This window comes from Hyperolius riggenbachi, chromosome 1 (assembly GCF_040937935.1).
Source record: "Hyperolius riggenbachi isolate aHypRig1 chromosome 1, aHypRig1.pri, whole genome shotgun sequence".
Taxonomy (NCBI): domain Eukaryota; kingdom Metazoa; phylum Chordata; class Amphibia; order Anura; family Hyperoliidae; genus Hyperolius; species Hyperolius riggenbachi.
This window is the reverse complement of record NC_090646.1, coordinates 431,674,318-431,686,422: the sequence shown is the minus strand read 5'-3', so window position 1 is coordinate 431,686,422 and position 12,105 is coordinate 431,674,318. Positions and strand designations below refer to the sequence as shown.

The 12,105-nt window shown below is 44.2% G+C and overlaps 1 protein-coding gene across 8 annotated transcripts in view; it reads right to left on the bottom strand.

The window, feature by feature from the left end:
- AOPEP (aminopeptidase O (putative)) overlaps window positions 1–12,105 on the bottom strand; it is a 539,579-nt gene that overhangs the window by 334,786 nt on the left and 192,688 nt on the right. The gene's annotated exons all lie outside the window — the stretch shown is intronic.

Here is a 12,105-nt window from a genome sequence, read left to right as displayed (position 1 = left end):
CCTGAACTGAGTAAAATCATTTAAAATAAACACCTGAGGCAACTTCAAATGAACATACATAGTTACCTTGCCATCAGTTCCTTTCAGAAGCTCATCATTTTCTTCTAACAATCCCTTCTAGTTCTGACAACATTTTGTCAGAACTGAAATATATCAGTTGTTGTCAGTTATATATCAGTTGCTGCCAGTTATTGCTGAAAGGACAACAGATGTGCCAGGCAATGTCCATATTTCCCTATGGCTCAAGTGGGCGATGTTACAGTTTAACAGTGTGCTGACCAGAAAGCTGTTATGGGGTAATGGCCATTTTCAAAATGGAGGACAGAGAATTCAATTGATCATAGTGGACAAACATGACGGAGGAGAGGAAAAAGAGATTGAGGAGTAGACTACACGGGAGGTAAGCATGAATTGTGTATGTTAATTTCGACTTTTAATTTTCAGTTCAGGTTTTCTTTAAGTACAGAAACTAGAGGGGCAGAGACACTATGGGCTTGATTCACAAAGCCGTGCAAACTGTTTAGCACGGTTGTGCTAAACAGTTAGCACATGAAGTGCCGTTCGCAGACTTTTGCGCACGCAAAAAGTCCGCGATCTCGCGAATCGTGGCACTTTGCGCGCGCAAAAGTCCGCGAACGGCACTTCACGTGCTAACTGTTTAGCACACCTGTGCTAAACAGTTTGCACGGCTTTGTGAATCAAGGCCTATGTAAGGAGCCGAAGGGGTTAGCGCAGGCATGGGCAAACTTGGCCCTCCAGCTGTTAAGGAACTACAAGTCCCACAATGCATTGCAGGAGTCTGACAGCCACAGTCATGACTCATAAAGGCAAGTGCATTGTGGGACTTGTAGTTCCGTAACAGCTGGAGGGCCGAGTTTGCCCATGCCTGGGTTAGCAGATTAGGCAATGAGGCCCAACATTTGACTATGACGGATTGTACGCTTGTCTGATAAGGGGAAATAGAAGGTTATTAGAACTTTAAAGGTAATACACTCGTCAGATTAGCAGCAGATAGATCATCAGATAGAATTCTTATATATCTGATGTGTTTAGGAACATTTTTCACTAGGAATAGAATTCCAATAGATTTTAGTTTGAAATCCATTGAAAATCGATCTGATGGCATTTTTTTGCCATCAGATTTCCATTAGGGACAATGCAAAATGATAAGCAATCTCAACAGATCGACCTGGATTTTCCACCCTGACAGATCGATTGAAATCAATCAAAATCGGCCGCCAATTGGTCGATCGGTCAACCGATTTGCAATCGATCGATTTCCAACGATCGGCTAAAAAGTCGGCTGAGTGTATGAGCCCCTTAAGTGGAGCAGAACCAAGTAGAGTAAGAGTATTGGTTAAATCTATATTTGGTAATCCGATAAGAGATGGGAAGGTAACGTCCCCTGTGGTCATTGTTCTGCATGTAATGCATCAATTAAAAAGGGGAACGCCGTTCAAATTGGGGGAATCAGCTGGAGCATTAGACAGTTCATCAATTGTGGGTCTAGGTACGTGGTGTATAGCATCTGGTGCCCCTGTGGGAGATTCTACCTGGGGAAACAACTCAGCCATAGATTTTTACAACATAACCGATCTACAGTATAACGAATGGTGTGGGTGCACGGCGGATGATCAAGCATGTTACCGAATGTCATGGAGGGGTAGCTCATTGGTTACAGGTAGCGGGTCTTCTCAAAATTACTGGGGTACAGAGAGAAGGATCAAAAGATGATTTATTGCTACTTAAAGAGGCATCCCTGATTTCTTTAACAAATACCTTGGGCAATTTGGCCTTTAACAATAGAAACAAAATTTCAGTATTTTGTAAGAGATATGATGTATAGTTTTTATCTATATGTATTTGTATGTTATACCTTTACCTTAGGGGGTTAATGTACTCTTGCACTACCCTTGGAGTGTGTCCCCCCTCCCCCAGGTATATAGGCGGGTGTGGATAGGAAGGGGTAGGCATGCCTGACCGAAGGAAGCGTGGAAAAACCTGAAACAGCTGTCAACACTGGCAATTTTTTAATCTGTTGTAACCTTTACCATGTTGGAATAAAGTGCCTTTTGTATCGAGTGCCGGAATCCATCCCTCTTCATTGTGGATTAAATCTATGTTTTATACATACATAGATTTAATCCACAGTTTTAAGGTTCTGTGCCTTACCTACAAATCTGTGCACAAAACCTGCCCAACCTACATTTCTGAGCTCGTCAACAGCTATATACCTGCCTGCCCCCTCCGGTCCTCCAATGATCTCCGCCTGACCTCCCCACGCATTTCTCATTCCCATGCACGCGTACAAAATTTCTCAAGAGCTGCCCCCAGTCTATGGAACTCCCTTCCACTCTCCCTCAGACTCGCTCCTTCCTTCAACACCTTCAAGCAAGCCCTCAAAACACATTTCTTTAAAATGGCCTATCCCACATCTACCACACTAACTCTCTCAGTCAACCACCTTTTCCACAACTCTACCTTATGTGTCCCTCCCCCACCCTTTAGATTGTAAGCCTTTGGCAGGGCCTCCCCCCTCCCTTAGTGTGTCCTTCTTAATTTTACTACCCCAGCAATGACACCCTTCTCATGGACTAACTCGGACTTGTTTTGCCGGGTCTCTGTAAAATGCATTTTATACCCTGATTGCATGATGTATAACCTTGTGGTATGTTGTATAACCGTTTGCTACCTCTCTGTCTGTCACCCCTTGTTGTAATGTATGTATCCCTATTTATTGTCCAGCGCTGCGTAATATGTTGGCGCTTTATAAATACAATTAATGATAATAATACTAATCGCTCCAGGCAAAAATGGGATAGCTTTAATCTTGTATCAGATGACGATGAATGGGATGAGACTCTACATGTGGTCATGAAATGTCCTTCTTGTGTCTGTTATCACCCAACATAAAAATATATCTTTTTACATAAGATATGACCCCAAGCAGGACCTGGAAGTTAAAAATGTAAACTCCCCTGACTGTGCCAAATGCAATGTCCCAGAACCCATACTCTATCATCTTTTGTGGGAGTGTCCCCAATAGCTCCATTCTAGCTACAGGTCACAACATTTCTACATGATAAAATGGGCTGACTTATTAAGTTAAACCCAATATATATTTACAGATGACTCCCTTCAAAATTGTATGAAAGCATAGACAAGCAATAGCCCTGGAGTGTTTTTTGGACTCTACGACCCCTCCTAATTGGAAAAGGAGAATAGACAGATTGTTACCCTATAAAAAAATTGATATATATATACAGGTAGTCCCCGACTTAGGGACGCCCGACTTACGAACGACCCGTCAATATGAACGGTATGGATTCTGTTTCCATGGGAACAAGTAAAACAAAAATTTCAAATTGGACTTGTAGTTTTTGAGAAAATCGATTTAAAAAAAAATATAAGAAAAAATTGCTTTTAAACTAGTATAAGCAGGTACAGAGGGCAGAGGTGTCACAGAGGGGGACACTGGAGGCACAGGGGGGGAGGGGGGGGACGACACAGAGAAGGTACAGGGGACAGAGATGGCACAGTGTTCCGACTTAAGAATACATTCAGGTTAAGAACAAACCTACAGTCCCAATCTCATTCGTTAACCAGGGACTACCTGTACAAACAAACATCCTCCAAAAGATTCACAAGACATGGGATATCAAGGATATCAATCATGGCAAAGATAAATACAGTATATCACCCATGACAATACAGTCTTTCTCAATATATTGAACCATTATATGGTATATTTACTAAAATTGTTCATTGTCCCTTCTAACCAGGTATGCAATGCTTCTTTGTCATGTATACAATGCTGATTCACAATTTCGTTGTTTATATAACTGCTGTCTTGAATTCTAGGACTGCATGTTAGGCATTACTATTTGTTTTAACAACTATGTAAGATTTGTGTCTTGACTATAAGATATTCCATAACCCTTATTTTGTTAACCATGCTTAAGTCATGCTCGTTGTATTGACTGTACCTGTAGTGTGCAAAAAACAGTACATTTTTTGGTTTAAAAAAATCTGAAACATGTTAAGTGTTTGGAAAAGAAATATATGCCTGAACGGTTCTCAAGTATGACCACCTCCCAAACATTTTACGACTACTAGAAAAGTATTAATTCGCTGAAATTAAAAGAGGGTTTCAATGAGCCTGAGATAGGAGATAGGTAACAACACAATATTGTGCTGCAACTCAGGTCAGGGACACCCAATTAAATTCCTTTTCATTTATGGGTTGATAATAATCCAAGAGCAGGAGAGCAAAATTACAGGTAGTGTGGAGTGGACAGACAATGCACCACTCATCAATGACCGTGACCGTGGGGCAGAGCAGCACAATATAGGGGTCCCTATCCAAACAGATGGACAGGTAAATATAAGGACCCCATATCGATTTAAGGTGGGCTCAAACTGCAGAAATCTCTGCAGCTCTGTGTCGGTCCTTGCTTGTCTAGTTCTGGAGCCGGAAATTTGTTTGACTTTACATTGTGACCTCGGCTTGTTCCTGACCTCATTTAATCTCCAACTATCCCTTGTTTCTCCAGACCTTTGCCTTGTTTCCAACTAGGAATTACTACAGCCTGTCCAAGACCTTTAGCTGGTCTTTGGTTATGTTGCCTGAAGACTATCCTGACCTTGACTACCTGTGACTCCATTACCACCAGAATATTGACCTGTTCCCAGTTCAACACTTCTCCTTAGGGTCTGTTCTGCTTGTCAATGGTGGGATGATCTTGGGGGCACAATCTAGGCAGCAAAGTAGTCTGTTGGACCACTAGGGGTGGCGGCCCATCATCCCTTGCAGGGTGCTCTAAGGAAAACCTGTAGCCAAAGACTCTGAACCTCAGGAGAATCCGTTTCTACTGTTGCTAGAGTGCTGGAGTCATTAGTCTCTGTAACTTTTAACAAAAATACACCACAATGAAACCTGACTTACAAGGTGACAGGCTGTGATACACCATGAATTTGGTAACCAAAAAACACACCTTCAGTAAAATAAAAAAATAATTTTGGACTAAGTAGAAATGGGTTAGAACAGTGGTCCTCAAACTAAGGCCCGCGGGCCGAATGCGGCCCTCTGAGGCTTTTCTTTTTTTTACCGCCCCCCCACCACCACCACCACCACCACTCACAGATCGTATTACTTATAGATACGGTCCACTGCATCTCTAAATATTGATGTCCCATATACAGAATAGCAGTGCTGGTTCCACCTATCCAAAGGGAAGTAAGTGAGCAGTCTTTCGCTGGCTTCCAATCCAAATCTGCATCAGGTAACATTGCTGTCCAATTGGATGGCAGGTTGTCACCTGAGTATGCTTCAATGTCTGGCACAAAGAGGTTTTTCAGGTGCCCCATGAATGAACGGCTGATGCTGGGAGTTCTCCTGTGTGTGTGTGTGTGTGTGTGTGTGTGTGTGTGTGTGTGTGTGTGTGTGTGTGTGTGTGTGTGTGTGTGTGTGTGTGTGTGTGTGTGTGTGTGTGTGTGTGTGTGTGTGTGTGTGTGTATAATATACAGTTCATGCAATTATTGAGGAAAGGGAGTCATTTGGGTTGGCTTTTAAAATATGTATTTTAGACACTGATTGCTTTTTGTGTGGGGACTGTTTTTCAGGCTGCTGAGAAAAGTGGTTAACAGGTGGAGGGGATAACTTTGTGTCTGTATCTGCACATGCTGTGTTGGGGGGGGGGGGACATAATATCTGCACATGCTGTGTTGGGGGTCATACTATTTGCACATGCTGTGTTGGGGGCATACTATCTGTACTTGCTGTGTTAGGGGGTATAATATATGCACATGCTGTATTGGGGCATACTTTCTTCACATGCTGTGTTGGGGGCATAATATCTGCAAATGCTGTGTTGGGGGTCATACTATCTGAACATGCTGTGTTGGGGGGGTCATACTTTCTGAACATGCTGTGTTGGGGGGGGGGGGGTCATACTATCTGCACATGCTGTGTTGGGGGAAAATATCTGCAAATGCTGTGTTGGGGGTCATACTGTCTGCACATGCTGTGTTGGCGGCATACTATCTGCTTTGGTTAAATGGGAGACATAAGAGCTGCACTGCACATGTTAACAGGTGTTAGTTTACCCTGCCTAGGTTCAATGTAATGTTTTCTACAGCATTTTATGTATACTTCGGCCCCCCAGCAGTCTGAACTATGTTAACCGGGCCCTTGACCGATAAAATTTGGGGACCCCTGGGTTAGAACCTGCTTTGTATTTCTAATGTTTGTTACTCCCATCTGTGGGGAAAAGAAAACTTCCTACTGTCACAAGAAAAGTAAACCTCTCCAGCAGAGATGGAATTAAATACAACATTTTTGTAGTAAGGGCAAGTGTTGCACGTTAACCCCCATCACATTTCTTTACTGCCCCTTATCTATTGTCCTGGGTACCGCCAGAGCTCATATTAATGTTATAGAAATTCATGGCATTGGAAAAGGAAACTAGGGAAAATTTCTACATTGGTGGTAATGATGAAAGTAAGATCCCAAAAAAGGTTTAACAACTTGACAACTGAGGTTTTTTTCCCCTTGTGGACCAGAGCAATTTTCACCTGTCAGCGCTCCTCCCTTTCTTTCGCCAATAACTTAATCACTACTAACCACAGCATAATGATCTATATCTTGTTTTTCTCGCCACAAATTAGGCTTTCTTTGGGAGGTACAGTATGCTAAGAATTATTTTATCCTAAATGCATTTTAACATGAATAATAAGAAAAAATAATGAAAAAATGCATTATTTTTTAGTTATTGGCCATTATAGTGTTAAAATAAAGCATTCTACTGTGGATAAAAGCCACACATTTTATTTGCCCATTTCTCCCAGTTATTGCAACGTTTATAAAATTTGCCTAGTACAATGTATGGCGCCAATATTTTATTTGGAAATAAAGGTGCATTTTTTCAGTTTTGCATCCATCACCAATTACAAGCCCATAAATTAAAAATTAATAGTAATATACCGCCTTGACATACATTTTTAAAAAGTTCAGTCCCTAAGGTAACTACTTATATATTTTTTTTATGTACATTCCCCCCCCCCCCCCCTTTATAAATTAAAAAAACCGTTTGGGTACTATGGGATTAATTATAACAGTCTGTGTAGGGATTTTTATTAAATAAAAAGCAATTTTGGTGCAAAATACTATTTGGCCACAAGATGTCCTCAGTCGTTATTTCCGATTCACGTACATAAGCACGTGAATCGGAAGTAATGCGTGGCTGTGTAACAACAGGAAGATACAATGAATGCCGGCATCTCGCAAAACGCTGGTATTCATTGAATCGGTGCATGGGCGAACGGGAGCGAGTGACGGCTGCATGTTGCTGCAGACTTGTATTCCCGGCCCTGGTGCATCCTGTCATTTTTGCAGGGTCGTGAATATACTGCATGGCATGCAGAAAGTAGTTAAACTCTTTTTTTTTACACATTTAAAACTAAAGTAACAATATTTTCTGAAATGGAACTTTACAAAGCCTTAGTTTTAGTCACACATTTTGTATTAAAATGCTCATTTGTTTTCATTTTTCACAGACGGCATGATGACTGCTGTGTTGAACATAAATAGTCACACAGAATTTACATTTCTTGTGATTACAACTAAAAGCACAATCAAAAATACTACACTGTTATTTATAGAACACAGTATAAAGCTAGAGTATTATGGAAACAATTTGTGAAGTTAAAGGTAGAAAGGATGGAGCCTTCCCATGCTATTGCTAAATGTGGGATGGCATGTGGATGGTGCTCTCGTACAACACTTGTATTTGAAAGTAAAGACAGCTGACAGATGTGCACTAGCCTGGCTGCTTTACTGTGGGAGTAGTCATTTTTTTGCTTTGTGGACTCTTCATCATTCCACTGAATGAAGTACAATAAGGCCGCTTTATCGCATGGAGTGGTGCAATTTGCAGGCAGCAAAAGAGCCTGCTGCATTGCACACATTGCATGTAGATTGGTCCCTGTGGCAGATTGCGCTGTCAGGAAGTGTGTCACGCAATGTTGCAGTTTTGCACATGAGCGCCGCACTGCTACAATACATAAAGATTGTTGCTTTGTCATTGGTTGTCATGCAATCGTGCCCCGAGCAGTACCGCTCGCCAATGTGCTGCAGCCCCTGTGCCACCCCGGTTATTATGGCCAGTCTCATTAAGATTAATCTGCTGTTGAAGGATTGAATAAATCTCAAGCCTCTTTTCACTTGACTGGGGACGCCCAATTTATTGTGGACATTTTGTAGGCAGTTATAGCTGTAGGTGACAGTTGCTCTGTGGGGATTCTACGCCATGATGTGGGGTGAGGTTATGTTTTTATGAGGGTTACTTATAGGGTTGATTGTGGGCATAAGTGAGGTTTTGTGAAAAAAACATTTTAGTCTTTTGCTTTAATAAAATGTGATACTTTGATTATATTTCTGATGTTGAGTGATCTGTTCAGATGTCATTACATAGTTATTACTAGGGATGGGACGACAAATCCGGCGAATCCACGAATCCCTCGAATATTAGGAAATATTCGAGATTCGTGGACTCGAATCCCGACGCCATTTTCCGTTCGCCGAATCCGCCGAATCCCGACGCTGCATCACCGCGCATCCGCCGCTTCCCCCGCTCGCAATTGTCCTCCTCCCGCTCCCCGCAGCCGCCTCCGCTCGCCCGCCGCATAAATAAGAGGAAGCAGCCTCTCACCTCCAGCGTGGAGCCCGGAGCGGCAGACCTCCTACAGACTTTCTCATTCCCCCTAGTGACCGGCTCTTACTACGCGTCATCAGTAAGAGCCGGTCAGGTGGCCACTAGGGGGAACCAGGAAGTGAAGGGAGAAGTCTGCTGCTCCAGGCTCCACGCTGATGCTGGAGGTGAGAGGCTGCTTCTCCTTATGTATGCAGGGGGACAAGTGGAGGAGGCTGCGGGGGGAGGGAGGAGGATATGTTCCACCCATAAGAAGCCCCCATAGCCTGCTATCTATACTGAAGCCCCCATACGAAGCCCCCCATAGCCTGCTATCTATACTGAAGCCACCCATAGCCTGCTATCTATACTGAAGCCCCCCATAACCTGCTACCTATACTAAAGCCCCCATAGCCTGCTACCTATACTGAAGCCCCCCATACTGAAGCCCCCCATAGCCTGCTATCTATACTGAAGCCCCCCATAGCCTGCTATCTATACTGAAGCCCCCCATAACCTGCTACCTATACTAAAGCCCCCCATAGCCTGCTATCTATACTGAAGCCCCCCATAGCCTGCTATCTATACTGAAGCCCCCCATAACCTACCTATACTAAAGCCCCCATAGCCTGCTACCTATACAGAAGCCCCCCATAGCCTGCTATCTATACTGAAGCCCCCCATAGCCTGCTATCTATACTGAAGCCCCCCATAACCTGCTACCTATACTAAAGCCCCCATAGCCTGCTACCTATACTGAAGCCCCCCATACTGAAGCCCCCCATAGCCTGCTACCTATACTAAAGCTCCCCATAGCGTGCTACCTATACTAAAGCCCCCATAGCCTGCTAACTATGCTGAAGCCCCCCATACTGAAGCCCCCCATAGCCTGCTACCTATACTAAAGCCCCCCATAGCCTGCTACCTATACTAAAGCCCCCCATAGCCTGCTACCTATACTAAAGCCCCCCATAGCCTGCTACCTATACTGAAGCCCCCCATAGCCTGCTATCTATACTGAAGCCCCCCATACTGAAGCCCCCCATAGCCTGCTATCTATACTGAAGCCCCCCATAGCCTGCTATCTATACTGAAGCCCCCCATAACCTGCTACCTATACTAAAGCCCCCATAGCCTGCTACCTATACTGAAGCCCCCCATACTGAAGCCCCCCATAGCCTGCTACCTATACTAAAGCTCCCCATAGCGTGCTACCTATACTAAAGCCCCCATAGCCTGCTAACTATGCTGAAGCCCCCCATACTGAAGCCCCCCATAGCCTGCTACCTATACTAAAGCCCCCCATAGCCTGCTACCTATACTAAAGCCCCCCATAGCCTGCTACCTATACTAAAGCCCCCCATAGCCTGCTACCTATACTGAAGCCCCCCATAGCCTGCTATCTATACTGAAGCCCCCCATAGCCTGCTACCTATACTAAAGCCCCCCATAGCCTGCTAACTATGCTGAAGCCCCCCATAGCCTGCTACCTATACTGAAGCCCCCCATAGCCTGCTACCTATACTGAAGCCCCTATAGCCTGTTACCTATACTAAAGCCCCCATTGACTGCTAACTATACTGAAGCCCCCCATACTGAAGCCCCCCATAGCCTGCTACCTATACTAAAGCCCCCCATAGCCTGCTAACTATGCTGAAGCCCCCCATACTGAAGCCCCCCATAGCCTGCTACCTATACTGAAGCCCCCCATAGCCTGCTACCTATACTGAAGCCCCCCCCCCATAGCCTGCTACCTATACTGAAGCCCCCCATAGCCTGCTACCTATACTGAAGCCCCCCCATAGCCTTCTACCTATACTGAAGCCCCCCATAGCCTGTTACCTATACTGAAGCACCCCCATAGCCTGCTACCTATACTGAAGCCCCCCATAGCCTGTTACCTATACTGAAGCACCCCCATAGCCTGCTACCTATACTGAAGGCCCCTATACCCTGCTACCTATACTGAAGGCCCCTATACCCTGCTACCTATACTGAAGGCCCCTATACTTTGCTACCTATACTAAAGGCCCCTATACCCTGCTGCCTATACTGAAGGCACCTATACCCTGCTGCCTATACTGAAGCCCCCTATACTCTGCTACCTATACTAAAGGCCCCTATACCCTGCTGCCTATACTGAAGGCCCCTATACCCTGCTGCCTATACTGAAGCCCCCTATACTCTGCTACCTATACTGAAGGCCCCTATACCCTGCTGCCTATACTGAAGGCCCCTATACCCTGCTGCCTATACTGAAGGCCCCTATACCCTGCTGCCTATACTGAAGGCCACTATACCTTGCAACCTATAGTGAAGGCCACTATACCCTGCTGCCTATACTGAAGGCCACTATACCCGGCTGCCTATACTGAAGGCCACTATACCTTGCAACCTATAGTGAAGGCCCCTATACCTTGCTAGCTATACTGAAGACACCTTTACCTAGCTACCTATAGTGCGGGCAACTATTCCATGGATCGCACAATTCTTATGTGCAGGATTCGTTAGATTCGGGATTCGAAAGGTTCGAGATATTCGAGAACCTTTTTAGATTCGGATCCGGATTCGGATTCGAAGAAATTGTGGATTCGTCCCATCCCTAGTTATGACATAGTTATTTGGGTTGAAAAAAGACATACGTCCATCGAGTTCAACCAGAAAACAAAGTACAACACCAGCCTTTACCCTCACATATCCCTGTTGACCCAGAGGAAGGTGAAAAACCCTTACAAGGCACGGTCCAATTAGCCCCAAAAGGGAAAAAATACCTTCCCAACTCCAGATGGCAATCAGATAAAATCCCTGGATCAACACCACTGGGCATTACCTAGTAATTATAGACATGGATGTCTATGTGGGGGACTAGTGCCTGAGAGGTATGTTGGTTTTTCATTAGGATTAATGGCTCTGTAGCAGGGAAGTGATGAAGGAGCGGCAAGGGAGAGCAACGCAAAGAAGTCGTGTGAAAGTGGCCTAATAGTAAAAATGGGGAACAAGAGGGTAATAAGAGAGTTATTCAATTAAACACCCTGACAATAGATGGAAGTTGGACGAATTGATTAATTGAAGCTAGCTTTAGAGTCAGTAGTTAGATAAGGAAGAGAGCAAGGGATCAATGGACCAGGAATGAGTTCCAGGTACAACAATATGAAATATATAAAATACTGTGTAAAAACATGTTGTGCAGGAACGCTGGTTCCCCTGGCTTGCATTAGGCACCAGGTAGTAATATTTATGTAACAAAGGCTATGGTGAAGTCTCAGGTGATGTAAATATCTTGTAGTAGGATAATAAAATGTTGATATTTTTCATACATATGTTGGGAATTATGTCTAATGTAGTGGATACAATCCTCTGAATGATCTCTCTCTGCCATGCAGATTCAATGGGCCAGATTTATAAAAGCATTACTGAC